Source organism: Leopardus geoffroyi, chromosome B4 (genome assembly GCF_018350155.1).
Source record: "Leopardus geoffroyi isolate Oge1 chromosome B4, O.geoffroyi_Oge1_pat1.0, whole genome shotgun sequence".
Classification (NCBI taxonomy): Eukaryota; Metazoa; Chordata; class Mammalia; order Carnivora; family Felidae; genus Leopardus; species Leopardus geoffroyi.
Genome location: NC_059341.1, coordinates 101,595,520 through 101,619,788, shown reverse-complemented (window position 1 = coordinate 101,619,788; position 24,269 = coordinate 101,595,520). Strand labels below are relative to the sequence as shown.

The 24,269-nt window shown below is 36.2% G+C and overlaps 1 protein-coding gene and 1 non-coding gene across 4 annotated transcripts in view; both read right to left on the bottom strand.

The window, feature by feature from the left end:
- The window catches only part of NAV3 (neuron navigator 3), an 832,957-nt gene that overhangs the window by 601,669 nt on the left and 207,019 nt on the right, over positions 1 to 24,269 (bottom strand). The gene's annotated exons all lie outside the window — the stretch shown is intronic.
- Positions 12,569 to 12,675, bottom strand: LOC123592277. Its single transcript, XR_006709675.1, has one exon. It is a non-coding gene; the product is annotated as a U6 spliceosomal RNA (small nuclear RNA).

Sequence of the window (24,269 nt, the reverse complement as noted above, 5' to 3'; positions counted from 1 at the left end):
ACAGCTAAGGTCATACTGAATGGTGAAAAACTTAAAGGTTTCCTCCTAAGACTAGGAACAAGACACTCTCACCACTTTTATTCAACATAGTACTGGAATTCTGAGCCACAGCAGTAAGACAAAAAAAAAAAAAAAAAAAGGAATAAAAGACATCTGAATTATCACAAAGAAGTAAAACTTTCACTATTTGCAATTGGCATGATGCTAAATACAGAAAAACCTAACAATACCAACAACAAAAGCTATCAGAACTGATAAATGGATTGAGTAACGTCCAGGATACAAAATCAATGTACAGAAATTCATTGCATATCTATATGCCAATAATGAAACAACAGAAAGAGAAATTAAGAAAACAACCCCATTTACAATGGCACCAAAAATAATAAAATACCTAGGAATAAACTTAACCAAGGAGGTGAAAGACTTGTACTCTGAAAACTATAAAACACTGATGATGTAAGAAATTGAGGATCACACAAATCAAAGATATTCCATGCACATGGATTAGGAGAACAAATATTGTTAAAATGGTAACAGTACCCAAAGCAATCTACACATTTCATGCAATCCCTACCAAAATATCAATAGCATTTTTCACATAACTAGGACACGTAACACTAAAATTTGTTTGGAACCACAAAAGACCCAAATAGCCAAAACAATGTTGAAAAAGAAAAACAAAGCTGAAAGTATCACAATTTCAAGATAAACTACAAAGCTGTAGCTATCAAAACAGTATAGTACTGGCACATAAAAGAGACACACACATGAACAGAACCCAGAAACACCCCGTGATTCTATGATCAATTAACCTTCAACAAAAAAAAGTTAAGAAAATGCAATAGGGAAAAAAGTCTCTTCAACAAATCGTGTTGGTAAAACTGGACAGCTACACGGAAAAGAGTGAAACCAGACCACTTTCTCCCACCATACCCAAAAATAAACTCAAAATGAATCAAAGACCTAAATTTGAGACCTGAAACCATAAAATCCTAGAAGAGAACACAGGCAGTAATTTCGCTGACATCGACTATAGCAACATTTTTCTAGATCCGTCTCCTGAGGCAAGGGAAATAAAAGCAAAAATAAACTATTGGGACCACAACAAAATAAAAATCTCTGTGCAGCCAAGTAAACCATTAACAAAACTAAAAGGCAACCAACTGAATGGGAGAAGATATTTGTAAATGACATATCCAATGAAGACCTAGTATCCAAAACACATAAAGACCCACACATCCCAACACTAAAAACAAAAACAAACAAAAAACCCACAAATAATCCATTAAAAATAAGCAGAAGACATAAACAGACATTTCTCCAAAGAAGATTTACAGATGGCCAAGAGGCATATGGAAAGATACTCAATATCACTTACCAGCAGGGAAATGCAAATCAAAATTACAATGAGAAATCACCTCACACCTCTCAAAACGGCTAAAACCAAAAACACAACAACAAGCAACAGCAAGGATGTGGGGAAAAAGGAACTTTCATGCATTGTTGGCATGAATGCAAACTGCTGCAGCTGCCATGGAAAATAGAATGGAGGTTCCTCAAAAAATTAAAATAGAACTACTATACACTACTGGGTACTTTTTTTAATTTTTTAAAAATCTTTATTTATTTTTGAGAGAGAGAGAGAGAGTGTGTGTGTGTGAATGGGGGAGGGGCAGAGAGAGAGAGAGAGAGAGAGAGAGGGAGACACAGGATCTGATGCAGGCTCCAGGCTCTGAGCTGTCAGCACAGAGCTGAACATGGGGCTCAAAGTCACGAACCGTGAGATCATGATCTGAGCTGAAGTCAGACACCCAACCAACTGAGCCACCCAGGCATCCCAACACTACCGGGTATTTATCCAAAGAATATAAAAATACTAATTCAAAAAGATACATGCACGCTGATGTTTACAGCAGTATTATCTACAATAGCCAAATTATGGAAGTAACCCTAGTGTTCATCAATAGATGAATGGATAAAGAAGAGGTGGGGTGTGTGTGTGTGTGTGTGTGTGTGTATAAATATTCCATGGTGTCACACACACACACACACACACACACACACACACACACACACACAATGAAACGTTATTTAACCATAAACAATGAAATCTTGCCATTTGCAACAACATGGATGGAGCTATAGAGTCTAATGCTAAGCGGTATAAGTAAGCCAGAGGAAGACAAATGTCCTATGATTTCATTCTTAGGGGAAATTTAAGAAACAAACAAAGGAAAAAAAGAGAGAGAGACAAACCATGGAACAGACTCTTAACTATAGAAAACAAACTGATGGTTACCAAAGGGGAGGTGGGGGAGGGAATGGGTGAAATAGGTGAAAGGGATTAAGAGTACACTTATCATGATGAGCACTGAGTCATATATAGAATTGTTGTATCACTATATTGTACACCTGAAACTAATATAACATCATATGTTAATTATACTGGAATTGAAACTCAAAACTTAGAAAAAATGTTTTAAAATGACAATACCAACTACTGGCAAAGACATGGAAAAACAAGAACATAAATATGCTGGCCAAAATATAAATTTGTACAGTAATTTCACACACACACACTCAAAAATGGTAACAATTTTTTTTTACCAAAAATTGTTAACTGCAAATCTAACAAGTTTGAAGGTACACATACAGTATGGCCCAGCAGTAATACTCCTAGACTTGTAGTTTTCAAAACTGTATACATAGTGCATGAAGAGAAATGTGCAGGACAGTTCCTTCAGAATGGCCAAAAATATGGAAAGAATACAAAAGTCCAACATTACAATGGGTAAGTAACTTGTGGCACTTTTATACAAGAGATAAACACACATTAAATAAAATGAGAAAACTAGAGACACTTATCAACATAAATATCAAAAATTTTAAGAATTCAAAGTCCAAAAGAATATATACTGCATGATTCCATTCATAGAAGTTCAAAAAATTCGTAAAACTCAACTATGGGGTTAGAAGTCAGGATAGTGGTTACCTTTGGTGAGGGGGATAAAAAATTCCAGTTTTGACTGGAATTTAACTGGAGTTGCTATTAGTGTTCCATTTTGTGACTTGAGGGTGCATTACATGGATGCTACCTTTGTAACAATTCAGTGAGCTGTAAATTTACATTCTGTGCAGTTTTCTTGAGGTCTAGTATGTTTTGGGAGAAAAAAGTACAGATATATCCTGTCTTTAGTATTTTTTTTGGGAAGAAAAAAATTCAGATATATCCTGTCTTTAGTATTCCCTTTAACAGTGCTCCCAATAAGAAACAAATAAGTATCCTAGACTCATGGAACCTGTTATTAGTGGGCATCATTCTTTTTTTAAGGTTATGACCAACTGTTTGATTATGGCATAGACTTTTGCCTGAGAACAATGTCAACCTTACAAATACATGGTCTATCAAGTGTCAGGAAATGTATTCATCTCTAGACTTCCAACATATCTCCCATTTTCCTTAATGAGTTATTATAGCCTATTGACCATACTTGTTATGCACATTTCTTGAAATTGATATGAAATAATATTGCCAAAGCATCACGAATGCTCTACATTATTCAAGTTTATCCACCTTAGCTAATATCTTGCCTTATAACACTAAAGACATATGAAAGACACATAGCACTGAGTGCCTAATATGCACTCAGCACAGTCAACTTTCAAATTCATCCCTTGTCTTTATGGAAATTACAGTTTAGTAAGGAGTCAGGTATAAATAAAACTAATGAGTATCAGCATACTCCTCAATTTAGTCCAACATCAACACTTTAGAATACTGATGATTTCATATCAAGGATAAAAATCAATTTCATGTGGATAGAATTAATTAATGGAATACTGTACAAATAAAAATTAATTTGAATATGGCTTTGATTCATTTTAAATGCATAAAGAATATAATATGACCTCTTACTTTTGTGGAATAAAAAACATTTATTAAAAAATTCTAAAGGAGTGGAGAGAAAAAGAGTGACTTTATGTATATTAAAATGATTCAAAAAGGTTATTCTCTTATATGAAGTTAATGGTCAATATATCATACTAATTCTTCGCCATTCTTACTCAATATAACTCAGTGGTTGGATTCGGTAGTGAAATCAAGTCTCTTAATGCCTAAATATAAATAGTTTTATTTTTCTAGAGAACTTATGGGGTTTCTGTATCGTCCGGAGCAACCGATGTACGTTCCCTGCAGCTGACGAGACAAAGAAGTCCAGTACCTAAGCAAGGTAAAGAGACCTGTGGCAGCAGGCTAGAATAATCATCTGAGAAGTAAACCACAGTCTTCTCTGATTGTAGATCTAAGATGTACAAATCTTAGAGACAAGATATGGAATTTGTGGTAGGAATGTTTGCCTGAATCTTTTTATAAAAGGGGCTCTGCTTGAAAGAATAATTTGCCAAGTGAGTGATTCCTCCAGGAGGCAGCTCTAGGCACCACTGGGGAAAGAAACTGAGGAGAGATGTGATTACTCAGGTCAAGGCAGGGAAGATCAAAGATACCCTACAGTGAAATCTCCAAATATCTCAAGCAAATAACAATGAGTCAGTTTAAATATCCCCCCAGCCTAGAGGATGAAGCCACCTTACCACAGGATCAGCCAATAAGAAAATGTCACTCTGTACCTCTCCTCTTCCCCATTTCCTACAGAGACCTTATTGCGCCTGGAGGTGATGAACAAAGGTCCTTTCCAAACAGCAGGAATGTAGTAGTAAGAAGCACTTGTAGTCAGTCTTGGTTTGGGTCAAGAGGAAAAAGCTTTTGAAGAAACATATGTTTATAAATATATTGGAATAAATAGTGTAAATTGTAAGGTGAAGTTTTGTGACATAGAGTGATAAGAAACAACTGAAATTTGCATCCAAGGACAGAGAAACAATTGATTCCGCTAAGGAGTCTGAAGACATAGGAGAGGAGTTTGGAACAGAGATGTAGATTTAGGAATCACTGGTCTACAGAGGAGATGATGCATACACGTTACAGTAATAAAAAGCACCAAGGAAAGAACTCCAGGGAGAGGATCCAAATTGCCAAATACAGCCAAAATTAACCCCAATCACACCACTTAATTAAAATCTTCAATGCTTCCCTACCATCTAAAGCCAAAAAATAATAATAAAAATAAAAATTCCTTAGCATGTCATTCAAAACTTTTCCCATCATGATCCCTTTTAAACTTTCTAATTTCAAGGGTGTCTGGATGGCTCAGTCAGTTGAGTGTCCAACTCCTGATTTCGGCTCAGGTCATGATCCCAGGGTTGTGTGACTGAACCCCTCATCGGGCTCTGCACTGAGCATGTGGCCTGCTTGGGATTCTCTCTCTTTCCCTCTCTGTCCCTCTCCTGCTCGCTCACTCTCTCTCTCTCTCTCTCTCTCTCTCAAATAAAAATGAAATTGACTTTCTAATTTAATATATTAACACTTCTCAGCTTCTACATTTTGTTGTGACCTGAGGACACAATGCCATTTCATACCTTCAGCACTAACATATCTATACATGCTACACAATCCACTTTGTTAGACTTCTATTTATCCTTAAAAATTTGACTCAAGTCTATGTCTTCAGAAGGTTTCACTCTGTGCCCCCAAGTCCACTGCAAACAAGTCAGGCACTTTTTTTCCCCAATGTTCTAGGAGGCATTAAATACTTCCCCCTGCTCTCACACATCCTTAATTACTTATCCTCACTAGATTGTCAGCCCCGATATACTTTCTTAGAATCCCCAAGTTATAACACAACACCTGGAAGCTGCTCACCATTCATTAAAGGATTCATGTGATTCTGAAGAAAACATATGACATGCATACACACATACACACATATTCTAACAATCTCTCATAAACCTAAAAATGTTATTCCAAAATTGTCTCATCCTATGAAAAAACATATGTATCACTTAGAAGGAAGAGTAAGCCCTTTCTGATTTTAGCCATACTCTTTTGTACTGAGGTATCACATGCATACAGTAAGTCACAAAAATATTAATTGTAGAGCATATGATATACTGAGTTAATCACCACCCATATGAAGAAAGAGAAAATTTCCAGAATTCCAAAAGACCCCTTTATTCCTCCCTCCATTAATAGGTAACAACTACTCTGTTTTATCACTGTGGATTTATTTGGTCTTAAATTATCATATTAAGTGGAATTATACAGCATGTACCTGTACGTTTTTTCCTTTTTTTTTTTTTTTTTCAACATTAAATCTGGAGGATCCATCTGTGTAATTTTAAGTAGCACTAGGGAACTCATTCTTTTGCTCTATGGAGGGGATGGTTTTCTTACAGATCCCAATTCATGTAACTGACCAAAATAAAACCCAATTCTACAGGGGGATTTCTAACTATCTTAAGCTCAGTATCCTAATTCAGGATTTCTGGACTCTTCACTTTTACAAATAGAAAAATAAGAAAGTTTGCTTTATTTCACATATTTTTCCCAGGCTCTGGAACCTCTATTCAAGTCCAAGAGAATGAAGAAGAATCAACAGTTCCTGTGCCAGACTACCGACGAAGTAACAAATCACAGATCCAGAAACCATTCAAAAATGACTAGAAATTGCTTTTGGAATTTTAAGTATTAGAAGTGAATGGTCATTGTTTGCTCTTTAAATTCTGGTATTGAATTGTTACATATTCTTTACACGGCTAAATCAGTAGATCTAAAGTGTAAAGAAGAGGATCCAGGCCCAAAGAAAAGGATGGATCCTATAACCCTTCAGGGTAAAAGTTGTTCCAGCAGAAGAAGATGTTGGGGTCAGAAGTTCTCCTTGCCCTTCCACTAATGTGTCCCAGACCAAAGACTCCAGTGTTACATGTACTAAAGGAATCCAGCACTATAAAAATAGAAACCTTTTGGAACAATATGACTCACAAAAAATGTTAATTTTTTGATAAACATCAATTCCCATTCATGATTAAAATATAAAAAGAAAATATAAATAGAAAGAAGTAGCTCTAACAGAGAATATCATACTTAATGATGAACTATAAGAAGAATACATAGAATACTATTTATATGAAGTTTAAAATTATTACTAGGTAGTATTTATAAATACAGATAAATATAGTAAAAGTAATTTCATATATTAAATGATAAACCTCTCCAACTTGCCTGCAGCAATTTCTTACTCAACACGTCTCTGGAGGCAAGGGAAACAAAAGCAAAAATGAACTACTGGGACCTCATCAAAATAAAAAGCTTCTGCACAGTGAAGAAAACAATCAGCAAAACTAAAAGGCAACCGACAAACTGGGAGAAGATATTTGCAAACGACATATCAGATAAAGGGTTAGTATCCAAAATCTACAAAGAACTTATCAAACTCAACATCCAAAAAACAAATAATCCAGTGATGAAATGGGCAAAAGACATGAATAGACACTTCTCCAAGGAAGACATCCAGATGGCCAACTGACACATGAAAAAATGCTCAACATCACTCATCATCAGGGAAATATAAATCAAAATGACAATGAGGTACCACCTTACACCTGTCAGAATGGCTAACATTAACAACTCAGGCAACAGCAGATGTTGGCAAGGAGGTGGAGAAAGAGGATCTCTTTTGCCTTGTTGGTGGGAATGCAAGCTGGTGCAGCCACTCTGGAAAACAGTATGGAGGTTTCTCAAAAAACTAAAAATAGAACTACCCTACAACCCAGCAATTGCACTACTAGGTATTTATCCAAGGGATACAGGTGTGCTGTTTCAAAGGGACATATGCACCCCCATGTTTATAGCAGCACTATCAACAATAGCCAAAGTATGGAAAGAGCCCAAATGTCCATCAATGGATGAATGGATAAAGATGATGTGGTATATATATATACAATGGAGTATATTACTCGGCAATCAAAAAGAATGAAATCTTGCCATTTGCAACTATGTGGATGGAACTGGAGGGTATTATGCTAAGTGAAATTAGTCAGAGAAAGACAAAAATCATATGATTTCACTCATATGAGGACTTTAAGAGACAAAACAGATGAACATAAGGGAAGGGAAACAAAAATAATATGAAAACAGAGAGGGGGACAAAACAAAAGAGACTCATAAATATGGAGAACAAACTGAGGGTTGCTGGAGGGGTGTGGGACAGGGGGATGGGCTAAATGGGTAAGGGGCAGTACAGAATCTACTGAAATCATTGCTTCTCTATATACTAATTTGGATGTAAATTTTAAAAAATAAAAAATAAAGTTAAATTACAAAGTTAAAAAAATAAAATAAAGATAAAAAAATAAGATAAAGATGCCTGCTATCATCATTTCAATAAACTGCTATATTATAGGCACTCATTGCCATGGTATGGCAAAAAAAATCAATAAATATAAGGATAAGAAAGGAGGAAAAAAGTTTGCATATAATATTGACTACAAAGAGCAATTAAGAAAAATTATAAACAAATTATTTAGATTAAACAAGATTATTATTTATAATGCACAAGCAAAAAAAAAAAACTTTAGATCAGCAACAATAAAAACAGTGACAGAAAATATAATTTCAAAACAAATTCCATTAGTAAGAAAAACAAACAATACAATGTCCTCAGAGAAACAAACTAGTAAACTATATTTAGATCTTTACATAGAAAATCATTTTAATTTAAAAACATGCAAACTATATAAATGGAGAGATAATACATGTTAATGTGTAGGAGGATTCAATATCATAAGGATATCAGTTGTCCTCCAATTATTTCATAAGTTTATTTATTTCAGTTCCCAACCTAAATGTCAATATATAACTTTATTATGTAACTTAAAAAGCTGATGTTAACTTCATATGCAAGGACAAAGGGGTAAGACTAGCCAAGATAATTTTTAAAAATGGATGCTTTCAAAGATAACATAATTGATAAAAAAAACAATGACAAAGTAAGGGACAAGGAAAGTGACAAATTACTGAGATAAAATATATAGCTTAGAAATAGATATGCCTACAAATATTAACATGCAATTCAATAAAAAAGACTTGACAATTTTAAAAATGATTTTGGAACAATCGGTTATCCACATGAGGAAAAATAAAGCTAGCATTAAAAAATTTCTTGTATAATATATAAAAAATATAAACTCTAATAAAGAGGGTGATAAAATTGACTAAAGCCATCTATACAACAAAAAGTGGACATAGAAAAGAAAGGCCAGGGACTGGGAAAATATATTTACAACACATATGTATACGCATGTGTGTGTGTAGAAATGAAAACCAAAATTCTCACTAAAAAACTAAAAATCAAAAAGACAGCCAACCCAATAGAAAAAAGAACAAAGTATATGAATAGACATTCCCTACAAGAGGAAATATGGATGGTCAATACGCATGAGAAATAGAAAGTGAGAAAATACAATTTTTTAAAAAAGATGCTATGTCCCACGTCACAAATTGTTAAAATTTTTTAAATGTTACCAACAGCAACTGATGGAAAAGAAGTGATGATTCTAAAACTTACATGAATTGATGGTGGGTAGGTACCTGGTGTGCTGGTTTAGTGCAAGCACTGTAGTGAGTAATGTGGCAAAATCTAGTAAAATTCAACTATGCATCAATTGAATTCCTAGGGAGAAACCCATTCACTAAAAGATGTGTATGAGAATGTTCATTACAGCATCCTTGGCATTGATAATAAATTAAAAATAAACTTAATATCCAGAACCAGAAATTTAGATAAATTATGGCATATAATTGTATAAGGACATAGTTTGTAGCTTTTAAAATGAATGAACCAAAGCTCTACATATCCACATAGACAAATCTTGGTAGCATACTTATGCATCAAGTAGGGAAATTATGCAGGAATAGAGTGTGATACCATTTATAAGAAATTTAAAACATATAAAGAAATACTAAATACCACTTAGAAATACATGCAAGTATGGTAAAAGCATAAAAACATGTTAAAAGTAATGAAACCAAAATTAGAACAGCAGGTTTTTTCCTGAGGTGAAGACATGGAAATGAGGTTGGGGAGGATTACCAAGGAAGCTTTAATAATGATGCAGTATTCCATGTACTGAAAAAAAAGTGTCTAAAGCAATATGTTAAAATGAAGTAAAGCTGGATGTTGAGTACACAAGAGTTAATCATTATTATTCACTTTGGTTTTCCTAACACTGAAAACAGTTCACAATAAAAACAAGAAATGTTTTTTTTTAAAAAGACATTATTAAAGTATTTATTTATAATAGATAAATCGATCAACCAAACAAGTAACTATGGGACTACAGCCAGTAAGTTTCTGCAGAGCTATGACCTCCTCATACGTGGCATCTGACAATGTGGTCGGGGACAAGGGGTTCCTTTTGGTTGTCCCAAGAGTGCTGCTGGCATTTATTGGGAGGAAGGGGAAGAATGATAAATGCTTTACAATGCATTGGTACAATCCAGAGCAAAGAAAAATTGTCCCTACGTCTCCTGTGGACAGTTACCGTCACCATACCAAGTGGCCCTGGAACATGACTGACTTGACCACAGTGTCAGCTCAAGTCCCTTCTCATGAAACGATGGCCTCCTTCCTTGGTATGCTGGCTTTAATAACATTTTTTTTCTTTTCCCTGAGCTTCCTAGGTGTCAGAGATTGTTCCTGGACCAGAGAGAGAAAAGATGTGTGAGGTTCTGCCCTAGTCCCAACCCCTAAGCTGAATTCCCAGTTCATCCCCTCAGCCGAGGACCCCATCACATTAACCCCATGAAATCTTTAAGCTCACTTGATTCAGCTACACACAGTTAAACAGACTTGGTGCTACTGGTTGTCCCATAAATGCCCCCAACAAATAAATAAATCCCTTTTTGTGGCATCGTAGCGAAACTGACAACCAGAAAGTCAACACTAATAGAACACAAATTTTGTGGGTTAGTTTTCAGAAAACTGCAACCCAATTATGTAAGACAAAACAAGCTTCTCTCTCGTGTACCAAGTATTCGGGGAAAGTATTTAAAGAAACATAACTGCCTTGCATCCTTCACAAATGAAGTTCTTGTAAAATTCCATCTTTCTCACTTGAAATATGCAGAACAAATAAAAACAGCAGGGGGAAACATTATGTTCCTTGCAACGTGGCTTCTCTGCTTCATTTCTGTACTGGAAATGGTAGGTTATTTGCTTTATCAGATGAATTGGCTCTGTAGCCCACTTTAAAAGAACATACATGGGTTTTCAGCAGCAGGAAGTTTGGACTTGATTAGTTCAAGATAAAAGTACACAAGGAGGGTTGAACATCATTCTGAGCCAATAAGTGTATGTGTAATGGAGATGGAACAGTACAAAACATTCATATTCTTAGGTACTAATGATAAGTAGGAAAAAAGCTTGCATCTTTTAGCTAAATTGTTTATTGTCTGCACAAAGTAGTAATTCAAGGCCAAGTGACAGGAAATTACAGTTTCCTGGCTGACATCAATTTGATCTTCAGTAATAGTTCTGAAATGGGAGTTTCTAAGCCTTGAAGAGAAAGGAAACACACACACACACACACACACACACACACACACACACACACACATGCAATAATTCAGGTCATAACCCATATGATATGGCACACATTATGTGCATAAAATGATAATGTATGCTTAAAAATCCAGTGCCTTATTTTATAATGTTAATCAAGCTTTTTATTTAATCAGGTTCTTACATTTAGTCTGTACATGGACTCAGTTATTTACAGAATACAGGCTCGCCTAAGGGAGATGTGAAACAATGGCTGTTTCTGGTTACAACAGCAAATAGACAATCATTTTTTTCTAGGTAATCATAAAAGTAAACATACTGAGAATTGGTGAGCTAAAAAAAAGTTTTAAATTTTTTTTCCAGTTTTTTTTCTTGTGGAAGGTAGTTACCTACATAATTCCCCCTAGGCAAAAGGAGCATTCCTCATCTTTTCCACCCATGCTCATTCCATCGTATACGTAATTAGCTCAAACTATCTTGAGAGCAAAGACTGCTGTCACCCAAGGTCCACGCTCTATTTATCCTCAAGGTTCTAACTGTAGGCAGCATTGTAACTTTCTATGCAGAAATCAGAGACTGCCTTAACCAGTTTACCTGGTGGCTAGGTCTTGCCGTTCTATGATGCTATGGTCAATGGAATGCAAGCAGAAATTGCACATACCAACTTTCAAACACGGACTTGAAAAGGATACTGCTTGTGTAGTGATTTTCTCTCTTCTCCTTCCCATGGGCTACAATGTAATGTTGTACCAGTCAGACAGCTTCAGTCATATGACAAGGACACCACCCTATGGAATGGTAGAGCAATGAAATGGAAAGAATCTGGGTCCCTGGAACAGAACCTCTAACCTTCCCTGGAACACTGACCTACTCTAAATTGTTATGAGAGTGAAAAATAAACATCAATCTTGTTTGAACCACAGTACTTTTGTTACAGCAGATTCTCCTTTACCCTAAATTCAGAAATCTTGGCCTTATAGAGAACATGATAGATTGGACTGTTTTCAGTGAATATTCTCTCATCTCCCCTGTCCAAATACTTAGAATTTGTCCAAGTAACCGACTTTGCTCAAGAGAGAGAGCGAGCGCACACTAGAGAGAGAATTAACACAAGCAGGGGTTTTATGAATTTGCGTGTCACCCATGCACAGAAGCCATGCTAATCTTCTCTGTATCGTTCCAATTTTAGTATAAGTGCTGCCCAAGAGAGCACTGCAAGCAGAGATTTTAAATCAGCTTGCCTTCTTGCCTTCCTATAATCTTCCATGAGAAGAGCATGCCTCAGGTAGCCACTGGTCCGTGAAAAAAGGGGAAATGTAAGGGAGACCCATGTCCATGTAACCAACCATGATGCCAAAACCACATGAGCCCAGATGAGGCATGGCCATTCCATTAACAAGAACACAAATGCTTATTTTTCTAAGCTATTGAATTGGGGAGGAAGGGCATAGGGTGAAGTTGGGCAACATTATTGAAGCAACATACAATACTGAAAAGAATACTGATGACACAGAAAACAATGTGCACTTCACAAACTGGGAATTAAAAGTTTTCAAAACTTTTATGTGTAACTCATCATGGTTTCAATTCAATTTTCTGATCTTCAGAATAAAAAAGGTACAATATACAATCTTCAAGGACACCTACAACTTTAATATTCTAAGATTTCATACACTGCCTCCTAATTTCTGCCACTTTCTTAGCCAAGGCTGTCTTGATCAGTGCATTGCAACTTTTAGGACATTCTCCTTGCTAAGAGGTGTTCTGAGCCCTCCCTGATTTCAGATCATTAAAACCAGATTTGTTACCATTTTATAGCCCAATGGTCTACACTTTAATTTCTATAATATCCTATCTTTGGACACTAGTGCAACACAAAGGAACAGATGCTATCTTATTAAATATCACAAACTGCATGTTAACTAGAGAATCAAAAGTCTATCCAGCCTATAAAACTGTGGAAATTTTCTATTAGAGGGTCCAATGGAATATTTTGAACAGAGTTATCAAAGAAAGACCAGCACTCAATGGAGAGTCACTCCTTTATGTGATGAGATTTATAAAAGGATGGGACAGAAACCCTTTAGTGAACAGTCAGTAGTATTTGGTGTCTAGTAAAACCACTTCTTTGTGCATATTTTTTCTTGATAACAGCAGAAAATTTTGTAGCTCACTATTCGCAGTTGTAGAATCTCTACATTCACAGCAGTTTCTTCTCATGTGATCACAGGAAGACCACATTTCACAGTCACAGGGCTGGGAATACGTTGCTTAGTTTTCACCGATGCACAAGTGAGGTTTCACCTCTGGAAGCGGACAGTCCAAGATGAGTGCGAGTTCTGATCACTCTTTCCCATCCGTGCAATTGACACGGGAAGAGTTTGAATCCCTCAGTTTACAGTTGAAGAAAAGTCAACAAGGAAAGTGGCCTGACGCATATCAGACGATGATACAAGTGAGAAAAAACAAACAGACAAACAAACACCTGTGTTTTGTTAAGCCATTTGGAATTTCTGATCACCACATTATCTTGACAGATACAAGAAGGATACCTTGGCTCCATCATCCCATAGCACCACACACTACTCTGCTTCTCTACTGGAATGTCATCACCACACGTTGAAAACCTATCTGTTTTGTTTTCGCATACATCAGTGAAATGTTGTTGAACTGGTAACGTCTGAATAAAGAAAACACAATAAAAGTTTCGGCGCCTGCTGGCATATACAACATGCCACTGCACAAAGTAGTCAATAAACTGTATGTTTTATGCAGTTCATCAATTTTCTTTTTAAGTTTATTTATTTATTTTGAGAGAGAGTGCAAGTGGGGGGAGGGGCCAAGAAAGAGGGAGAGGGAGAATCCCAAGCAGACTCTGCACAGCACGGACCCCGATGTGGGTCTCTAACCCACAAACTGTGAGATGGTAGCCTGAGCCAAAACCATGAATCAGACACTTAACCAACTGAGCCACCCAGGCACCCCGATTTTCAAATGATTTGTCGATTTTCAAATGGTCTAGTGTTACGTTGACTTCTAATCTCATTATGAAATAGTTTTCGATAAACTCTAATAATTCATTTTAATATGCTTATAAACATTAGGTCTCAAGTCATAAAAAAACACACGAAGATACACTCTTTTGTGTACAAACATTCATGATCCATTGAAAACAAATATTTTGAGAAACATGAAATATCATCAAATAAGTATATTCACAGTCACTGCATTACCTCTCTAGACAATGAGTCACTTAAGAAACAGTTAACACTACCTTATTTTCACTCTTCAGGAGTAAGTTATCTTAGCACATAATTTAACGAATGATTGTGGAAATAAGGAAACGGGAAGGGAGAGAGGAAGAATACATTATCCAACAAAAGAAATTTAATAGTTATTTCTTTTGTAAAGGCCTCTGCTACGCTTGTGTTTCTGAAAATATGGCTCTTCACGTAATAGGTCAAGATAATGAACAAGAAAGACTACCTGATAAAGGGGAAACAGAGTGTTTAAAAACTTTTGAATCACCATTAATTCATCCACATGATACAGAATTTATATTTTAGAAATTAGAATTATACTGGACTTAATTTTTCTTTAATACTTTTAAAAAAGATTTCAGAGCAAATCAACAGTATAAAAAGTATGTTAGTAAGAACTAGCTGCTTCCAAGCACTTCAGCTACATGTAATCTGTTTACAAGTAATAAATGTGTTGATTACAAATGGTTCTTGTTATTCATAAAAGCAAGTCAGGTATTTCTTCATTCAATGAATGTGCACTGAGCACCTACTAAATGCCAGGAATTAACTTCACTTTATAAATGCACAATAAAATGAAACGTTCTCAAATGTATTCTAGAAAAAAAGAGTTGAAAATGGTGAAATTAATTCTGATCCCAATTATCTGCATTAGTAACATTTTGGTAAAACCAGGGTAGTTTCAAATGAGAAGAAACCAAGGGAAAGTGTCCACGAAGACTGATAGACCTACAGCTTAAAGAAAGAAAAAGGACATTAGCAAGGCTTGTAAAATGACAGCCTACCTGACCCAAAGGTTAAGTATTAGAGAGGGTGTGTTGAGGGTGTGGGGATGTCAGGAAGGGTGCTATGGTTTTATTTTCTTGCTTTTTTTTAATCGTCACTAGGCAAACCATGCATTCTCAGTTTGCCATAAACCGGCTTATGCCACTTGCTATTGTCTTAAAACTAGTCATCCACACATTGATTATAATTACTTATTCTCTAAACATGATTGATGCACTTGACATTGCAACCCCTGACACAGAGAGCTAGAGAAAGGGAAAAAAGTTTCCAGTACAGGGACAGGGGCAGAAGGAATTATTTATTTGGACATCAGTGGTGAACCTGTATTAACTTATGAATAAATTTATATCTACCACTCATTGAAAAACGAAGCCATCACTTTCCTCATTAAATGGCATGGCTTTAACCCTGACAGTCAAATTGTAGAGAGCAACTAGCATGATACAATTTTTAAACAAAAACAAAACAAAAAAAGAACAACCAAAACCAGGTGACCTTGATGCTATTCTCTGGAGGAAAACACTGGTTCCAATGAGTAGTATATCTAATTGCAAACAAGAAACACTGCAGAAATATCTGCCTAGTTCTGTAAAAATATGAACACACATTCTACTTACATAAATGATTTCAGCAACATTAGCTTACATGGCAGAGTACCATTTTGATTAAAAAATGGTTATATTAAGGTACTACATACATTTTCTTTTGCTGGCCTTTCATAAAGGCAATTTCTCACTCAATTTGTTTAGCAATGCTACACAAAATTTCTTTAGCTTGTCAATAAACATAATTCTGTGGTTTGCTTCTAAGGACTAGTTAGTGTTCTTCCAGGACCTAAAAACACATAGTGAGCTCAAAGGAAGAAACATGAATTCTGACTGAAACGGTGCTTCAATGGTGATCCTATAGAAGAATATGTACTGTTGCTGCCAGTGGAGGAGTTATTTTTCAGCCTTAAGTTCTCCTTTCAAATGGAATGGAGATTATAATAGCTCAAACATACAGCATTTTCTATAAGGCATGCTTTGTACCAGAATCATTACCATCTCACTGAAACCTGCGAATTTGAGATTTTCATTCTCTCCATTTTACAGAGAAGGAAACTGAGGTCTACCAAAGATCATCTGTTTAGTACACGGTACAAGCAGGCAGCTTGATTCTGAATTAAAAGTGTGCTTTTATGGAATCGGAGAAGATATGTGAAAATGAAACATCCAATAAAGGATTAGTACCCAAAATATATAAAGAACTTCCAAAACTCAACGTCCAAAACACAATTATTCCAATTAAAATGGGCAGAAGACATGAGATATACCTACAAAATATTACCTCACACCTGTCAGAATGGCTAAAATCAACAATATAAGAAACAAGAGATGTCGGTGAGGACGTGAAAAAAGGGAAACCTTCTTGCACTGTTGTTGGGAATGCAAACTTGTACAGCTGCTCTGGAAGAAAAGTATGGAAGTATGGAAGTTCCTCAAAAAGTTAAAAATATAACTAACCTATGATCCAGCAATCGCACTACTAGGTATTTACCCAGTAATACTAATACTAATTACTAATGCTAATTAGTAATACTAATTCAAAGTGATACATACAGCCTGATGTTCAGAGCAGCATTATCTACAATAGCCAAATTATGCAAACAGACCAATGTCCATCAACTGATGAATGAATAAAGAAGAGATATATATACATATATATACACACACATACACACACAATGGGATATTAGCCATAAAAAAGAGTGAAATCTTGCCATTTGCAATGATGTGGATGTAGCTAGAGTATTATGCTAAGCGAAATAGAGAAAGACAAATACCATATGATTTCACTCATATGTGGAATATAAGAAACAAGTTAGCAAAAAAAAAAAAAAGAGAGAGAGAGAGAGGCAAACCAAAAACACAGACTCTTAACTACAGAAAGGAAACTGATGGTTAGCAGAAGGGCGGTAGGGAGTGGGGTATGTGAAATAGGTGATAGGGATTAAGGAGTATACTAGTTGTGATGAGAAGTGGGGGCTGTATGGAAGTGTTCAATCACTACACTGTATACCTGAAATTAGTATTACACTGTATGCTAACTGAAATTTGAATAAATTTAATTTTTAATTTAATTTTAATTAACTTAAATTTAAAATTTAAATAAAATTTTAAAAAAGCTTTTAAAATAGTTTACCTTTACTGAATGGTGACAGACAGTAGCTATACTTGTGGTGAATATAGTATAGAGTTGTTGAATCACTATGTATTATGTACAATTGAGACTATTCTAACACTGTTTGTCAACTATACTCCCATTAAAAAAAAAAATCTTATGGGCGGCTGGGTGGCTCAGTCAGCTGAGTGTCCAACTCTTGACTTCGGCTCTCAGGTCATGATCCCAGGGTCCTGGATTCCTCTGCGCCGAGTACGGAGCCTGCTTGGGATTCTCTATCTCTCTCCCACTTTTAGTCTCACTTTCAAGCAGACGAAGCATGGAAATATAAGTATGCACACCAACATACATGCACACATATATACATGCATCTATATTTATGTCTCCATCTTTCTAATTACTTATATATTAAAAACCATGAGATCATACTGATAGCTCTGATTCTCACCAAAACCATGGGTTCATATGAGATGTATCTTTTTTCTTTTCTATTTTCTTTCTCCAAGAAACCTGGCTCTTATTTATCCACAATATATTTCTTCACTTACTCAGTTCTTTTTTTTTTTTTTTCAACGTTTATTTATTTTTGGGACAGAGAGAGACAGAGCATGAACGGGGGAGGGGCAGAGAGAGAGGGAGACACAGAATCGGAAACAGGCTCCAGGCTCCGAGCCATCAGCCCAGAGCCCGACGCGGGGCTCGAACTCACGGACGGCAAGATCGTGACCTGGCTGAAGTCAGACGCTTAACCAACTGCGCCACCCAGGCGCCCCAACTCAGTTCTAATATACACATGAAGTAGTTTAGAATTTCCAACCCAGATGCCTCTGAGAAATGTCTCAATTAACTGCAGTATAATATTTGAATTATGTTCATTTTTGTCTCAAACCCTGCAGTACATAGCCAAATACTGTTTTCCCAATTTGCCTAAATCTTTCCTTCCCCATCATCAGTGTAGTGATGTCATTCATCTATAATATGCTTATATTCATTTGTTACTCTTTAAACTCCACTTTGGGTTCTCCCCACGTCCTGTTAATTTTAATTGTTTATCTCAGGGAAGATACATGAAGGATTACCATGTTTCCAAGACTCACAGCTATATATAAAATCTATATTAAGAAATGGATCACTCTCATCTCAACCCTGTTTTCACTCATCTTCTGTGGGTAATAATCTCAGTTTCTGCTTTATCCTTTCTAAATTTATTTGGGACAAATAAACAGACACACTATATTTTCTTATACTTCCCATTTCTGATACAAAGAGTTGCATAGTACAGTCTTTTGCACTTTCTTTTCGTTTTTGTTTTGCTTTCTGCAGTTGTATAGTGTTCCACTGGGCAAATATACCATTGCTTACTCAACCATTCTTGCATTTGTCAACATCTGGGTCATTTCCAGTGTTCTCCAATTCTAATTTAAGTTGCACTGAGTAACCTTGTATAGGTATTTCCAAAAAGCTGTAGATGTAGTTACCAGGGAGAGTCCTAAAAGTGTAGTTACTGGTCAAAAGGTAGTAGCATATGTAATTTTGCCAAGTATTTCTCAATTCTCACTCAGAAGCATTTTACCAGTTTACATTCCCATCAGCAATGTTTGAGAGCACCTACTTACAGTCTCACCAATGGGATAGGTCATCACACTTTTTCATTTTCATTCACCTGATGGCTCAGAAATAGTATCCCAGTACTATTTTATTGGCATTTACCAAATCATCAGTGAATCTGAACCCTTTTTCCTATGCCCAAGGGACATTTTTATATATTCTCTCTGCCCCTCCCTCACTCACACTCTCTCTCTCTCAAAATAAATAAGTAAAAACATTTAAAAAACCACAATGAATTAAATCATGTAAGCACTTGTCACCTTTTCCTTATATAATATCTTTCTTATTACCTTAATAGATATATTTTCATGTGTTCATTTAGTATTTGTGTATTAGTCATAAAAGCTAGGAACCATGTTAAATTTGTATGCACTAATCAGTCAATGCTTTGGATGAGCCCAAACTACTGGCTCTGATATTATTGGGCCTGAGGAATATCATTTTATCATCTGCTATAATTGGCAGATACAGAAAGACTGCAGTCAGTAAAGTGACGGTGTATCATCTTAATGTGGTGACATAGGCCCCATGGGGGATAACAGCAAGTACAGGTGCCTCACTAGGTTGTGAGTTTCTTGAGAGTAGATGCTGTTGCTTCTTACTCATTTATGTTTCCCATTTTTTTATAATCCCAAATGTGGTTCCTAGAAACACTCAGCAACATCCCAGTATGAAGTTCTTGCATCTGTCATCAAGAGATGTAGTTTGTCTCATTTTCTAGGTTCTTATAATCCCATATATTTGCTCCAATTCCCCTTCCTGAAACTTCCGTAGAACACAAGTAAATAAAAGAAAATTACAACAAATCCCTGCCTCCCCAAGGAAACTCAAAGTAATTTTATGAAACAAATGGTATACCTTCCACATCTCTGAAAAGACTTTTCCCAGTACCTGGTCTGAGCAAATTAAGGAGAACTAACTCCAAGCTGATTCTTCAGTAAGTAAGCATGCTCAGTTTTCAAAAAAAGTAACAAATGTTTTATTGATTCAAATACAATAAAGTAAAGGAGTTCTTTTAGCCAAGTTGGAGAAATAGAAGGTTTTATTCCTCTATTATTCTGGTTTTCAGATTATCATTTAATCTGGAAAGCAATATTTTCCCCTTGGTAAAGGAAAACCAAATTCAGAAAGGAAGATTATTAAAAGGAAAAGGCCTCAGAAACCAAATTCATGGAAATCAAACACAGAATCCTGAAAAAATGTTTTAGAATTCTACCTTGATTAAAAATCAGTCCTTTTGAGGGCTGAGAGAGTAAGATAGCTGCAGAGGAGGACCCTAGGTTCACCTCATCCCTCAAACACAGCTAGATAACTATCAAATCATTCTATATATGAATATCAAATACCCAAGAAATCGACCTGAGGACTCACAGAACAAACTGCACAACTAGAAGGAGAGAAAAAGCCACATCAAAGAAGGTAGAAGGGGAGACCTGGTTTGGAGGAGAAATGGATCACAGGTGCTATGGAGGGAGGGAAACCCTGGTCAGGGAGAAAGGTGAGAGCAAGTGTAGGGCACAGGGATACACATAAGGAGAACACTTACCCAACAAGCCATTGGCTGGGAAAAGGAGTGGGTCTGATTTTCTTGAGATTTTGCAAATAGCAGGGCTCAAAGACTGGAGTTTTAGAGGTCAGCAGGCTTGGTTGGCATAAAGCCCTGAGGACGCTGCCCCAGGGCAGACACTGCAATCTGAGGTTTGCCTAAGGTGCACAAGGAGAGACTGTTCTCTCTTGCATCTGTGAGAGGTGGTTTTTGCAGACACCTCTCCAGGGGTAAAGGAGTCAGTGGATGCCATTCCCCACCCCACCCCCCACTCCTGTATAGGATCAGAGACACCTGATGAGGGAGGCTAACCTGGACACCAACTGTTTAGCCCGTTTTTTTTTTAAGTTTTTTTTAATGGTTTATTTATTTTTGAGAGAGAGACAGAATGTGAGCAGGGAGAGAGGAAGACACAGAATCTGAAGCAGGCTCCAGGCTCTGAGCTGTCAGCACAGAGCCCAATGCAGAGCTCGAACTCTTGTACCTAGAGATCATGACCTGAGCTGAAGTTGGACACTTCCCCGACTGAGCCACCCAAGCACTACTAGCCTGCTTTGTTCCAAATTCCATGCCCCTGTGCTCTGGCAGGACTGTCCTTCTCAGTCAAACCTGCATCCATCCCAATGCAGCAAGATACTCTCCCAGAAGACCAGCACAGGGACCCCCACACCAGGTCCTAAAGTTTGGAGTATTAAAAGTCAGCAGACCCGGTTGAGACAGAGCCCAAATTGCATTGTGCTGCTCCAGGCAGGGAAGCAACCCAGAGACAGACAGCACGAAAACAGCAATCTGAAAAATGTCTGGAACACACAAATCAACATGGAAACAATGGCATTGAAAGACACCACTGGACCAGACTTAACAGATATATGCAAAACATCCGAAAGCAGCAGCAAACACATTCATTTCAAGTGCACATGGAACATTCTCCAGAACAGACAATATACTAGGTCATAAGTCAGGCCTCAACAGGTACAAAAATATTGGTATCATACCATGCATATTTCCTGACCACAACACTATGAAACTTGAAGTCAACCACATGAAAAAATTTGGAAAGACTACAAATACACAGAGGTTAAACAGCATCCTCATAAAGAATGAATGGGTCAACCAGGAAATTAAAGAATAAATAATGAAAATGAAAACACAAAGCTCCAAAACCTCTGGGATGGAGGAAAAGCAATCATAAGAGGGAAGTATATAGCAGTACGGGTCTACCTCAAGAAGCAAGAAAAATACCTCAAATATACAACTAACCTTACACCTAACAGAGCTAGACAAACAAAGCCTAAATCCAGCAAAAGAAGGGAAATAATAAAGATTAGAGCAAAATAAATGATATAAAAACTGAAAAAAAAAACAGATAGATGAAATAAGGTGCTGGTTCTTTGAAAAATATAAAATAAAATAAAATAAAATTGGTAAACTCCTAACCAGACTTATCAAAAAGAAAAGAGAAAGGACCCAAATAAATAAAATCACAGATGAGAGAGGAGAAATAACTACCAATACCACAGTAACACAAACAATTGTAAAAGAATATTATGAAATATTATATGCCACCAAACTTACAATCTGAAAGAAAGAGAAATTCCTAGAAACATAAACTACCAAAACTGAAACAGAAATAAATAGAAAACTTGAACAGTTCAATAACCAGCAAAGAAATTGAATCAGTAATCAAAAATCTCCCAGCAAACAAAAGTCCAGGGCCAGATGGCTTCACAGGGGAATTCTACCAAACAATAAAAGAAGAGTTAATACCTATTCTTCTTAAATTATTCCAAAAAAATAGAAATGGAAGGAGAATTTCCAAACTCAAAGAGGCCAGCATTATGCTGATTCAAAAACTAGATAAAGACTCCATTAAAAAAGAGAACTACAGGCCAATATCCCTGATGAACATAGACGTAAAAATTCTCAACAACAGTACATTAAAAGAATCACTCACCATGATCAAGTGGAATTTTTTCTGGGCTGCAAAAGTAGTTCAATATTCACAAATCAATCAATGTGATATACCACGTTAATAAAAGAAAGGATAAGAGCCACATGATCCTCTCAATAGATGCAGAAAAAGCATTTGACAAAGTATAATACCCATTCATGATGAAAACCCTCAAGAAAATAGAGACAGAGAGAACATACCTCAACATAATAGAGGTCATATAGGAAAACCCACAGCCGGGAATCAGGAATAAGACAAGGATGTCCATTCTCACCACTTTTATTCAACATAGTACTGGAAATCCTAGCCTCAGCAATCAGACAACAAAAAGAAATTAAAAGCATTCAAATCAGCAAGGAGAAGTCAAAGTTTCACTATTTGCATATGACATGGTGCTCTACAGAAAACCCAAAAGACTCCACCAAAAAATTGCTAGAATTGGTATACAAATCCAGTAAAGTTGCAGGATAAAAATCAACGTACAGAAATCTGTTGCATTTTTATACATCAATAATGAAGCAGTAAAAAGAGAAATCAAGGAATAGATCACATTGACAAATGCACCAAAAACCTTAATAAGATACCTAGGAATAAATCTACCCAAAGGTAAAAGATCTGTATTCTGAAAACTATAAAATACTGATGAAAGAAATTGAAGAGGACAAAAGAAATATAAAAACATTCCATGCTCATGGATTGAAAGAATATTGGTTTTTTTGTTTTAATTTTTTAATGTTTATTTATTTTTGAAAGAGAGAGCATGAACAGGGGAGAGGCAGAGAGAGAGGGAGACACAGAATGCAAAGCAGGCTCCAGGTTCTGAGCTGTCAACTCAGAGCCCGATGCAGGGTTCGAACTCATGAATTGTGAGATCATGACTTGAGTCAAAGTTGGACGCTCAACCAACTGAGCAACCAAAGCACCCCATAAATAACAAATATTGTTAAAATGTCTGTACTTCCCAAAGCAATCTACACATTTAATGCAATCCCTATCAAAATACTACCAGCATTTTTCACAGAGCTAGAACAAACAACCCTAAAATTTGTATGGAACCACAAAAGATCTCAAATAACTAAAGCAATCTTGAAAAAGCAAAGCAAAGCTGGAGTCATCACAATTCCAGAATCCAAGTTTTATTACAAAGCTGTAGTGATCAAGACAGTATGGTACTGGCACAAAAACAGACACATACATCAATGCAACAGAATGGAGAACCCAGAAATGGACCCAAAACTATATGGTAAACTCAGACAAAGCAAGAAAAAATATCAATTGGAAAAAACAATTGGTTTGGGTAAAACTGGACAGCGACATGCACAAGAATGAAATTGGACCACTTTCTTACACCATACACAAAAATGAATTCAAAATGGATGAAAGACCTAAATGTGAAACAGGAAACCATCAAAATCCTAGAGGAGAACACAAGCAGCAACCTCTCTGACATTGCCCATAGCAACTTCTTACTAGATATATCTCCCAAGGCAAGG